Genomic DNA, 14,243 nt, shown 5'->3' with positions numbered 1-14,243 from the left:
GTGCCCATTTCTATACACTACACACATACACACTGATATATTCTGTATACTACCCACTTACACACTGATATACACTACCCACATACACACTGATATACACTATACAGTATATTAGCCACATACACACTATATACTAACAACATACACACTGATATACACTATATACTACCCACATATACACTATACTACCCACATGCATACTCATATACACAATACTACCCACATACAGTACATACTCATATACACTATACTACCCACATTCATACTCATATACACTATATACTACCCACATACACACTGATACACTATACTACCCACATGTATACTCATATACACTATACTACCCACATACATACTCATATACACTACTAGCTGTACTACCCGGCTTTGCCCGGTTTAATAACTGCTGTTAACAAAATAGAATGTATTAACAAAAATGTATTGTGCACACAAAAACCACAAAACAAATAGATATAAATGTAATTATAATGTCTGTCTCCCCCTCTGTATATATCTCTCTGTCTCTCTCTCTATCTCTGTCTGTCTCTTTCCCTGTCTGTCTCTGACTGTCTCTGTGTCTTTCTCCATCTGTCTCAATCTCTTTCCCTGTCTGTCTATCTATTTCTGTCACTTTCCCTGTCTGTCTCTTTCCCTCTCTTTCCCTGTCGATCTCTTTCCCTGTGTCTGTCTGTCTCTTTACGTGTCTTTGTCTGTCTCTTACCCTGTCTTTCTCTTTCCCTCTCTTTCCCTGTCTGTCTCTTTCCCTGTGTCTGTCTCTGTCTCTTTACCTGTCTGTGTCTGTCCCTTAACCTGTCTCTCTCTTTCCCTCTCTTTCCCTGTCTGTCTCTTTCCCCGTCCGTCTGTCTCTTTGTCTGTGTCTGTCTCTTTGTGTCTGTCTCTTACCCTGTCTATGTCTGTTTCTTATCCTATCTGTGTCTGCCTCTTTCCCTGTCTGTGTCTGTCTCTTTCCCTGGCTGCATTGTGACACGCCAACATTTCATTTAAGGGCGTGGCTGCACATTCTTCTGACGTTCTGGCTGCACTGTGGCTCCCAGCTCCATTTGCTTTAACGGAGGCAGGTTTTTTGGTGAATAACTGTAAAGCGCGGGGTTAAAATTTCCCCTCAAAACATAGCCTATGACGCTCTCGGGGTCCAGAAGTGTGAGTGTGCAAAATTTTGTTGCTGTAGCTGCGACGGTGCAGATGCCAATCCCGGACATACATACATACATACACACACATACATACACACATTCAGCTTTATATATTAGACTAGCTGTACTACCTGGCTTCGCCCGGGTTAATAACTGTTGTTAACAAAATAGAATGTATTAACCAAAATTTATTCTGCACAGAATATCCACTGCCCGGGATAGTAACTGTCTCTCTGTTTCTCTCCGATTCTCTGTCTGTCTCCCCCTCTGTATATATCTCTTTCTCTCTCTCTATCTCTTTGTCTGTCTCTTTCCCTGTCTGTCTCTGACTGTCTCTGTCTCTTTCTCCGTCTATCTCAATCTCTTTCCCTGTCTGGCTATCTCTTTCCCTGTCTGTCTATGTATCTCTTTCCCTGTCTATCTATCTCTGTCACTTTCCCTGTCTGTCTCTTTCCCTGTGTCTGTCTCTTGTCCTGTGTCTGTCTCTTTCCCTGTGTCTGTCTCTGTCTCTTTCCCTGTGTCTGTCTCTTTGTCTGTGTCTGTTTCTTTGTCTGTGTCTCTCTCTTTGTCTGTGTCTGTCTCTTTGTCTGTGTCTGTCTCTTTGTCTGTCTCTTTACCTGTCTTTGTCTGTCTCTTACCCTGTCTGTCTCTTTCCCTCTCTTTCCCTGTCTGTCTGTTTCCCTGTGTCTGTCTCTGTCTCTTTATCTGTCTGTGTCCGTCTCTTTATCTGTCTGTGTCTGTCTCTTAACTTGTCTCTCTCTTTCCCTGTCTGTCTCTTTCCCTGTCAGTCTGTCTCTTTGTCTGTGTCTGTCTCTTTGTGTCTGTCTCTTACCCTGTCTGTCTGTTTCTTACCCTGTCTGTGTCTGCTTCTTTCCCTGTCTGTGTCTGCCTCTTTTCCTGGCTGCATTGTGACACACCAACATTCCATATAAGGGCGTGGCTGCGCATTCTTCTGAAGTTCTGGCTGCACTGTGGCTCCCATCTCCATTCGCTTTAATGGAGGCAGGTTTTTTGGTGAATAACTGTAAAGCGCGGGGTTAAAATTTCCCCTCAAAACATAGCCTATGACGCTCTCGGGGTCCAGAAGTGTGAGTGTGCAAAATTTTGTAGCTGTAGCTACGACGGTGCAGATGCCAATCCCGGACATACATACATACACACATACACACATACACACATTCAGCTTTATATATTAGATATACTACCTACATACACACTGATATACACTAGCCACATACACACTGATATACACTATATACTACCCACATACTCACGGATATACACTATATACTACCCACGTACACAGGGATATACACTATACACTACCCACATACACACGGATATACACTATATACTACCCACATACACACTGATATACACTATATACTACCGACATACAAAGGGATATACACTATAACTTGCCCACATACACACGGATATAGACTATCCTACAGAGAGACTACAGAGCTGTATTTTGCCTTCATGCTGCCCTAGGCACTTTAGGTGATTGCACCCCTTACTGACAACATAAAACTATGAGTCTGTTCACACAACATCTGTGTAAGGCCGATCTACTCAGTAACACACTTGAAGAATTGCTGAATGCTAAAAGAATGAAGATCTGCACTTGCTAACTAGTACAATACAATTTCAATTTTAAAAAATATGGCAGTGTTTCCTAACCTGTCCTCTGCCTAAAAAACTCAAGGGATGTGTAAAGGCCATGGTGTGCACATACCCTAACAGTTCACATACCCTTTATATATACTAGTTAAGGCGCTCATACACAGACTACAGTTGGCCGAACCCGAAGATAGACAGAATTCGCCGACAGTCTGATTGTCAGGGAGATGAGGACCCAGCAGGTCAAATTTTGGAGATGAGCCACCGACAGAGAGGTCTGGTAGCATCTGTCTCAGAGAGTGAGTGCTCCTGTGTATGGGAGAGTCAGGGAGATAGCTGCCAGCCGAATGATGGGACAGGTGTCTATAGTGTATGGGAGAGTCAGGGAGGTATCTGCCAGCCGAATGATGAGACACCTGTCTATAGTGTACGGGAGAGTCAGGGAGATAGCTGCCAGCTGAGTGATGTGACATCTGTCTATAGTGTATGGGGGCTTTAGTCAAATACTCGTTTGGCTGACGTATGGACTCAGACAGCTATATATTTAGTCTGGCACACTGACCCTATAATGATCTACTATAAAGTCTAATAAATTAAATATTGCTATATTTACACAACTATATCACCATAACCAACCTCAAATCATGATAACATTATGAGAGCCACCATCTGTACACAGCTACATCACCATAACCAACCTGAAATCACTAGTACATCCCCAGAACCAACCTCAAATAACGACTACATCACCAGAACCACCATCTGTACACAGCTACATCATCATAACCAACCTAAAGTCAGTACATCACCAGAACCAACCTCAAATGACAATAACGTCACCAGAGTCACCATCTGTACACAGCTACATCACCAGAACCAACCTCAAATCACTAGTACATCACCAGAACTAACCTCAAATCACGACTACATCACCAGAACCACCATCTGTAGACAGCTACATTATCATAAACAAACCAAGAAGTCACTACATCACCAGAACCAACCTCAAATGACAATAACGTCACCAGAGTCACCATCGGTGCACAGCTACATCACCAGAACCAACCTCAAATCACTACTACATCACCAGAACCAATCTGAATTAAAGATTACATCACCAGAACCAAAGCCAGCCCAACATATAATTGTCTGACATAAAACTGCAGCTCCTAGTATATATTTAACAATGTGTTACGTCACCACCAGAGTCCGCTCCATTGACTTCTACTCAGATCACCAAGCGACGCCGTGTTCCTGCCGTGGATAGTGCTGGTGATGGAAGAGGAGTCGATGCCAGCGGCGCCGGTGGGCGCAGGCTCCGCTCATCCACTGGTCTGGGTTTCCTGGGGATCTGCAGTGCCACTGGCTGACTGTAGGTGGTGGGTGTCTTCCAGCTGAAGTACTATCATTCATCTACAGTCTATGGGAAGACACCACACCCTTTTTAATGCCCCTCCTGTCTGCTAACCTCTGCCAGAGATAGTTCTGGAAATTCTGGCTCCTGTTTCATCTTGTTCTATGATTTCGTGTGCTGATTACCGCTTGTTTCCTGCCTGCTGTTTTTGTACCTCACTGCCCAATCCGGTTTTGACCTCTGCTTGTTTCTGATTACGTCCTTGCCTGCCGATTCTGTCCCTGTTCCGCAATTCGTGGTTTGACCCTGCCTGACGACTACTCTCTCAGACTGCAGCCTTCCACAGGTAGTCATCTCCAGGGCCCTGTGTAATTCCAAATCCCTGTAGAGGGGTTAAAGGGTTTCAGGGTTCTGGGGGTCCTGCTTGGTGAGTGGCTTCCCTCTAGCCTGTCCATTACAGCCCGTCTGAGTCTGAGGATCCAGGCAGGCGTTAAGGGTACTTTGCACGCTGCAAAATCGCTAGCCGATTGTAGCGATGCCGAGCGCGATAGTCCCCGCCCCCATCGCAGATGCGATCTCTTGTAATAGCTGCCGTAACGAACATTATCGCTACGGCAGCTTCACACGCACTTACATGCCCTGTGACGTCGCTCTGGCTGGCGACCCGCCTCCTTCCTAAGGGGGCGGGTCGTGCGATGTCACAGCGACGTCACACGACAGGAGGCCAATAGAAGTGGAGGGGCGGAGATGAGCGGAACGTAAACATCCCGCCCACCTCCTTCCTTCCGCATAGCTGCTGGAGGCAGGTAAGGAGATGTTCCTCGCTCCTGCTGCTTCATACACAGCGATGTGTGCTGCCGCAGGAACGAGGAACAACATCGTACCTGTCGCTGCAGCAAAATTATGGAAATGACCGACACTACACAGATCACCGATTTACGATGCTTTTGCGATCGTTTATCGGTGCATCTAGGCTTTACACGTTGCGACGTCGTTACTGGAGCCGGATGTGCGTCACTTTCGATTTGACTCCGACGACATCGCAGTAGCGATGTCGCAACGTGCAAAGTACCCCTTACACAATGGTAAGGAGTTACCAGAAGTTGTTGTTACCAACCATCATCAGACTGCAGACCATACAGGAACCACAGTACTGATGGTGCAGGCAGTAGCACTCTTGAACATTTAAAAAATACCTTAACTTTTGGGAGATATCTTCTATGTTTTAGGTCCATTAATTCTGAGCACATTGGTGTGGGTCTGGGTCCTGAGACCCCCATAGATTGTGCAAAAGACCCCTTAGAAGTGCATGGCTCAGGAGACAGGACTATGACTTTCACCTGCATCCGCTCCGTGCTCTCTACTAAAAAGACTTCTCACCTGCTGTTGGGGTTCTCTGGACCAGATTCCCCATCAATGTGCTCAGAATTATTGGGTATAAAACATAAAAAAAATTCTCCCAAAAGTTTAGTTATTCTGAGGTGCATTTACAACGCTGCTAATAATCGGAAACTGATTACTGGTGTAACTAAACCAGCTGTCAGATCACCCGATGCACAAGCAAAATGCTCGTATGTAAAATTATTTTTCTGTTTACATACATGAACATTTACTCTATGGCTGCAGACCTGTGAATCCTCCAGCGCACTTACGGCGGTCAAGTATGTGATATGCAGATTCCATATCTTCGCCTTCTCCCACTATAAGGATATCATCTGCCATTGTTTTTTACTCCAGGAAGTCCTTCCAAAGCCTGCATCAATTTCTGCTGGAACATCTCCGGAGAAGGTTTTAGTCCCATGGGCAGTCTCAGCCATTTATAGCGTCCAAATGGTGAAGAAAATGTTGTCAATAAACTTGATTCTTCAGTCAGTTCCACATGCCAGAATCCATTTTTGACATCACATACAGAAAATATTTTAGCCTTTGATAGATCTGGGAGAACATCCTCCAATGTTGGCATCGGGTAATGATTTCTTTTCAGCGCTCACCTGTGGCTGATCCCTGAGCTCCATAACGTGCCTAGATGGGTCCTTCGCCCTGTGCGTGATCACATGCCTGGGCCCTGGCTGAGCCTAGGCCAGCACTGGCTAGGGAGCAGCTTAGCAAGACACTAGTCTTACTACTAACATAAATACAACACAAGGGAGGGAGACAAACAGGGAGACAGATAAAAAATAACTCCAAAGCTTTTCCATAGGGGGAGCTCCACTGCATCCACTGAAAAGCTACCACATTTTTCTTCAGAGGTCAGCATAGAAAGAACTATCACTGGCACATGGGAGAACCTGGAGTGAGTTTAAATAAGTAAGGGAAGTTGTATTGAAGTGCAGCAGCTGAGAGTAGAGCTAAATGGAATTTCAGCAGAACAAGGAACCCCTTAACCCCTTCAGCACCAAATGAGATTAAATTCAGTCATATTAAAGAGAACCAGACATCTGCAAATTGCTAAGAATTTTAATATTGCAGATACTGCAGTTGTCTCAGCTGAATGCGACACACTGTTGACACCGGTCTTCATCTTAGCTGGTATTTTGTAATTGAAGGCTGCAGCCACATTTTTTCCAAATCGCTCTCTCCTCAATAATTTTTTTAAACTGTCCGACTCTGTGGAGACAGAAAAAAAACAGGGATCAGCAGCCAGGAAAGGAATATCAGATATTAAGGGAGGCCATGGATTCATACTGAAAACTAGATTTTAGTCTTCATTGATCTCATGGCATCAGAATATAAGTTGCATTAATGGAGTTTCGTTATAATATAAAAATGAAATATCTCCTTACCTGCACTCGCAATTTTCACACTCATAGTTGTACCTATACCTGATGGAAAATGTATGGTATGCCGTTACTGGTGGTAATTCCGGATGGGTTTGCATGGCCTTTTGTGTATAGAACATCCACAGTGGTCCATGGCCATCATTTTGAACCCCATGAAGGTGCCAGCAGGCGGCGTGGCACATTTCGTGCACTAATGTGTCTCTAAGGTGGTCTAAAGATACAAAATATACAATTATCATTAGTTATAGAGATGCTTTACACCACAGGGGAAAATCTGCTATGGTATATTATGGGGAAGTCTTATAGAGGTTGTCCACTACTTTAACATTGATGGCTTATTCCTTAGGATAGGTCATCAATATCTGATTGGCTGGGGTCCATCACGCCACACCCCGGCAGATCAGCTGTTCTTGATGTCGGCGGCAGCAGGCAGCCAGAAATTCTCAGTTCCGGAGTTGTACCGTATTCTGATAGCGGCCATGGTCGGGTACTGCACATTCGCCTCCTAATGATTTGAATCAGAGGTGGAAATGCAGCACCCGCCACTACCGCTATCAGAGGACGGGAAACTCCGGGAACTGAGCATTTATCTCCACCTGCTGACGGCGGCAACACCTAAAACATCTAAGGGGTAGGGGTGCTGGGTATTGGATCCAGGCAAATCAGACATTGGTGAACTCCGCAGGAGAATGCAGGAGACCGCAGCTGCTCATGCCCACAATTAGGGTTCGGGGCGCTGTGGTTTCTCGCTTGTGTTGTCCCTACGGACGATGCATGCAACTCCACTACAAAGAATTGACATGCTTTGGCTCGGAAAGCTGCACTGCAGGTCAATTTTCGCTGTGGGCAGTAAAAGCACAGTGGGCACGGGATTTCTAGAAATCCCATCCACTGTGCTTGTACTGTCCAATGCAGCGTTTTGAACGCAGCTGAAACACGCTGCATCCAAAATGCTGCAAACACTCTCAATTGGAAATAATGAAAGTTGCAGTAACTTTCATCCGACCCTAACAACCTGTTACTTTTATCAAAATGTAATATTTATACAAAATAATTGACATGTGAGACTTACCTGCAGAGTCGCACACTTTTTCAGACAGTTCGATGGCTCGATGGTGGAGTGGCGCTGTCCGTCATGACAGATATTAATGCAGAACGCGCTTGTCGCTGTCAGCCGCTTACTCCACGTGATATTGATGGACTCAGGAAGCTAAAGACGAGGAATGAAGAATAAAAATAGATTAAATGAGTAATTCCATCAAAAACAGAGGAAAATACAGTCCCTTCTAGGACACTATATAAACAAGGTATAACTTGTGGCTACTGGTCCTGAAGACTCCCCTAGGCAGCAGGGTCCAGGGGTGACTGCTACCACTGCACCGCTATAACTATAGCATATATATTTATATAGAGGAATAGTGAAGATTATTGATGATTCATTTACACAAAACTAGACATAAAGAGTTACAGAAAGCAGAATACACAACCCGGACGTATTATAGAACTTACCTGGTTCTCAAATATGGTCCAATTGTACCACTTGAACAATCGCGATGCCAGGTGGTGCTTGGTCTGCTGGAAATTGCTCAGGTATGGTGAAAAGCTGCGTTCTGAAGCGCCTCACAATGTCTGTCATGCACTAATCTCTGTCAGTCGGTCACTATCTCTGTCCCTCACTCTCTGTCCATGTCAGTCTATCCCCCTCTCTCATATACTCACCGATCCCTGGCGCTGCACGGCATTCACACTGCTCCGGCGGCTTTTACTGTTTTGAAAAAGCCGGCCGCCCATTAAACAATCTCCTATTCCCTGCTTTCCCCGCCCACCAGCGCCTATGATTGGTTACAGTGAGACACGCTCCCACTCTGAGTGACAGGTGTCACACTGCACCCAATCACAGCAGCCGGTGGGCGTGTCTATACTGTGTAGTGAAATAAATAATTAAATAATTAAAAAAAACGGCGTGCGGTTCCCCCCATTTTTAAAACCAGCCAGATAAAGCCATACGGCTGAAGGCTGGTATTCTCAGGATGGGGAGCTCCACGTTATGGGGAGCCCCCCACCCTAACAATATCAGCCAACAGCCGCCCAGAATTGCCGCATACATTATATGCGACAGTTCTGGGACTGTACCCGGCTCTTCCCGATTTGCCCTGGTGCGTTGGCAAATCGGGGTAATAAGGAGTTATTGGCAGCCCATAGCTGCCAATAAGTCCTAGATTAATCATGTCAGGCGTCTATGAGACACCCTCCATGATTAATCTGTAAGTTACAGTAAATAAACACACACCCGAAAAAATCCTTTATTAGAAATAAAAACACACACATATACCCTGGTTCACCACTTTAATCAGCCCCAAAAAGCCCTCCTTGTCCGGCGTAATCCAGGATGATCCAGCGTCGCTTCCACCGCAGCTGCATGGAGGTGACCGGAGCCGCAGCAGACACAGCCGCTCCGGTCACCTCCATGCAGCAAATGAACACAGCCGTGCGATCAGCTGCTGTCACTGAGGTTACCCGCGGCCACCGGTGGATGCAGCGGTGGCCGCTGTTCAGTCTCAGTACTAGGAGGGCTGCACCCCCAACTTGCAACCAAGCAAGAAAACATACAAAAAACACAAAAACCTGAGCTGAAACAATGTTCAGTAAACATGCAACATTAAGCATGTGAATTGCAGCCTTAAGACTGGAAAAAACCAAGGAGCAAAATTGTATGAAAAATACCCTGAATATAAATAAATAAATTGCAAGTGCTTAATAACAGGGTACTTAGTGTATACATTTTTGCAAAAAGGTAAAAAGCTGTCTCACCTCGTCACGGTGTACCCATCTGAGACAGTCCCTAACCTACTGAAGTTAAAAACAGCCCCCACCGCAGCCAGCACAGCACTCACCGCAGCCCCCACCACAGCCAGCACAGCACCCAGCAGCCAGCACAACCACCACCGCAGCCAGCACAGCCACCACCGCAGTCAGCACAGCCACTACCGCAGCCAGCACTGCCCCCACCGCAGCCAGAACTGCTCCCACCGCAGCCAGCACTGCTCCCACCGCAGCCAGCACTGCTCCCACCGCAGCCAGCACTGCTCCCCGCGCAACCAGCACTGCTCCCCACGCAGCCAGCACTGCTCCCCACGCAGCCAGCACTGCTCCCAGCACAGCCAGAACACCCCCAGCGCAGCCAGAACAACCCCCAGCGAAGTCAAAACCACCCCCAGCGCAGCCAGAACAACCCCCAGAGCAGCCAGAACAACCCCCAGAGCAGCCAGAACAACCCCCAGCGCAGCCAGAACAACCCCCAGTGCAGCCAGAACAACGCCCATTCTCCACCTCCCGGTAAGCTATATTAGCATTATAAGATGCTCTCATCATTTTCCTCCTAAATTTTCGTAAAGAAAAGTGCATCTTATAATCCAAAAAATATGGTATATATGGGAGTGAAGAAACCATTTGTGCACTAATATCCACGATTCCTATAATACCTTTCAAATATTTTTTTCACTGGAATCAGGATCTCTGCCCCCACATTATGCTGCTCTCAGATGAGGGAGCAAAAACCTGGTGACAGATTCCCTTTAAAGCACTTTAATATTTTTTTATTTCACCACTAGCTTTAAAGGGAACCTGTCAGGTGCAATATGCACCCAGAACCACAAGCACTTAGGCCAGTGGCATAACTAGAGTTTGATGGGCCCCAATGCAAAATTTGGACCTGCAAACCCCTCCTCCCCAACCGTATTTTGACAGTTGGAACACAGGATAATTACACCGACACTCAGGGTACAGAATAATGACGCTGACATTTGGCTCATTCCCTCAGCACCTAGCTTTCCCATCTGAAATACCTCTTTATATCAGAACCCAGCTTTCCTATGTTCTGATATCCATTTTTCCATTGATATGAGAGCATGGAAAAGCTGAGTGCTGAGTGAAAGAGGTTTAGCAGAGCATGGGAAATCTGGGTGTTGAGGGAAAGAACCTCTTTCACCCAGCTTCCCCATCCTATGCTTGTATCTTTGGCACTCATCTTTGTATATATGTCCCATTCTGGTACATATGATCTGCATCATGTCGCACACAGTAAAAAAAATGTAATGATTATACTCACCTTCCCTCTGCTGCCCCAGTGCATGGTGTTCTCTTCTGATACAGTTTTTCCACAAGCAATCATATACCCCTACAGAGAAACACACGCTGTATACTGTAATACACAATATTACATGCATAGTATACTGTGCACAATATTACATTCACTGTATACCATATACACACACACATACAATAAAATTTTATATACATTATGTGCCCATTTCTATACACTACACACATACACACTGATATATTCTGTATACTACCCACTTACACACTGATATACACTACCCACATACACACTGATATACACTATACAGTATATTAGCCACATACACACTATATACTAACAACATACACACTGATATACACTATATACTACCCACATATACACTATACTACCCACATGCATACTCATATACACAATACTACCCACATACAGTACATACTCATATACACTATACTACCCAAATTCATACTCATATACACTATATACTACCCACATACACACTGATACACTATACTACCCACATGTATACTCATATACACTATACTACCCACATACATACTCATATACACTACTAGCTGTACTACCCGGCTTTGCCCGGTTTAATAACTGCTGTTAACAAAATAGAATGTATTAACAAAAATGTATTGTGCACACAAAAACCACAAAACAAATAGATATAAATGTAATTATAATGTCTGTCTCCCCCTCTGTATATATCTCTCTGTCTCTCTCTCTATCTCTGTCTGTCTCTCTCTTTCCCTGTCTGTCTCTGACTGTCTCTGTGTCTTTCTCCATCTGTCTCAATCTCTTTCCCTGTCTGTCTATCTATTTCTGTCACTTTCCCTGTCTGTCTCTTTCCCTCTCTTTCCCTGTCGGTCTCTTTCCCTGTGTCTGTCTGTCTCTTTACGTGTCTTTGTCTGTCTCTTACCCTGTCTTTCTCTTTCCCTCTCTTTCCCTGTCTGTCTCTTTCCCTGTGTCTGTCTCTGTCTCTTTACCTGTCTGTGTCTGTCCCTTAACCTGTCTCTCTCTTTCCCTCTCTTTCCCTGTCTGTCTCTTTCCCCGTCCGTCTGTCTCTTTGTCTGTGTCTGTCTCTTTGTGTCTGTCTCTTACCCTGTCTATGTCTGTTTCTTACCCTATCTGTGTCTGCCTCTTTCCCTGTCTGTGTCTGTCTCTTTCCCTGGCTGCATTGTGACACGCCAACATTTCATTTAAGGGCGTGGCTGCACATTCTTCTGACGTTCTGGCTGCACTGTGGCTCCCAGCTCCAGTTGCTTTAACGGAGGCAGGTTTTTTGGTGAATAACTATAAAGCGCGGGGTTAAAATTTCCCCTCAAAACATAGCCTATGACGCTCTCGGGGTCCAGAAGTGTGAGTGTGCAAAATTTTGTTGCTGTAGCTGCGACGGTGCAGATGCCAATCCCGGACATACATACATACATACACACACATACATACACACATTCAGCTTTATATATTAGACTAGCTGTACTACCTGGCTTCGCCCGGGTTAATAACTGTTGTTAACAAAATAGAATGTATTAACCAAAATTTATTCTGCACAGAATATCCACTGCCCGGGATAGTAACTGTCTCTCTGTTTCTCTCCGATTCTCTGTCTGTCTCCCCCTCTGTATATATCTCTTTCTCTCTCTCTATCTCTTTGTCTGTCTCTTTCCCTGTCTGTCTCTGACTGTCTCTGTCTCTTTCTCCGTCTGTCTCAATCTCTTTCCCTGTCTGGCTATCTCTTTCCCTGTCTGTCTATCTATCTCTTTCCCTGTCTATCTATCTCTGTCACTTTCCCTGTCTGTCTCTTTCCCTGTGTCTGTCTCTGTCTCTTTCCCTGTGTCTGTCTCTTTGTCTGTGTCTGTTTCTTTGTCTGTGTCTCTCTCTTTGTCTGTGTCTGTCTCTTTGTCTGTGTCTGTCTCTTTGTCTGTCTCTTTACCTGTCTTTGTCTGTCTCTTACCCTGTCTGTCTCTTTCCCTCTCTTTCCCTGTCTGTCTGTTTCCCTGTGTCTGTCTCTGTCTCTTTATCTGTCTGTGTCTGTCTCTTTATCTGTCTGTGTCTGTCTCTTAACTTGTCTCTCTCTTTCCCTGTCTGTCTCTTTCCCTGTCAGTCTGTCTCTTTGTCTGTGTCTGTCTTGTCTGTCTCTTACCCTGTCTGTCTGTTTCTTACCCTGTCTGTGTCTGCTTCTTTCCCTGTCTGTGTCTGCCTCTTTTCCTGGCTGCATTGTGACACACCAACATTCCATATAAGGGCGTGGCTGCGCATTCTTCTGAAGTTCTGGCTGCACTGTGGCTCCCATCTCCATTCGCTTTAATGGAGGCAGGTTTTTTGGTGAATAACTGTAAAGCGCGGGGTTAAAATTTCCCCTCAAAACATAGCCTATGACGCTCTCGGGGTCCAGAAGTGTGAGTGTGCAAAATTTTGTAGCTGTAGCTACGACGGTGTAGATGCCAATCCCGGACATACATACATACACACATTCAGCTTTATATATTAGATATACTACCTACATACACACTGATATACACTAGCCACATACACACTGATATACACTATATACTACCCACATACTCACGGATATACACTATATACTACCCACGTACACAGGGATATACACTATACACTACCCACATACACACGGATATACACTATATACTACCCACATACACACTGATATACACTATATACTACCGACATACAAAGGGATATACACTATAACTTGCCCACATACACACGGATATAGACTATCCTACAGAGAGACTACAGAGCTGTATTTTTCCTTCATGCTGCCCTAGGCACTTTAGGTGATCGCACCCCTTACTGACAACATAAAACTATGAGTCTGTTCACACAACATCTGTGTAAGGCCGATCTACTCAGTAACACACTTGAAGAATTGCTGAATGCTAAAAGAATGAAGATCTGCACTTGCTAACTAGTACAATACAATTTCAATTTTAAAAAATATGGCAGTGTTTCCTAACCTGTCCTCTGCCTAAAAAACTCAAGGGATGTGTAAAGGCCATGGTGTGCACATACCCTAACAGTTCACATACCCTTTATATATACTAGTTAAGGCGCTCATACACAGACTACAGTTGGCCGAACCCGAAGATAGACAGAATTCGCCGACAGTCTGATTGTCAGGGAGATGAGGACCCAGCAGGTCAAATTTTGGAGATGAGCCACCGACAGAGAGGTCTGGTAGCATCTGTCTCAGAGAGTGAGTG

The sequence above is a fragment of the Anomaloglossus baeobatrachus genome, chromosome 3 (assembly GCF_048569485.1).
Source record: "Anomaloglossus baeobatrachus isolate aAnoBae1 chromosome 3, aAnoBae1.hap1, whole genome shotgun sequence".
Classification (NCBI taxonomy): domain Eukaryota; kingdom Metazoa; phylum Chordata; class Amphibia; order Anura; family Aromobatidae; genus Anomaloglossus; species Anomaloglossus baeobatrachus.
Note: the sequence above shows the minus strand (reverse complement) of the source record.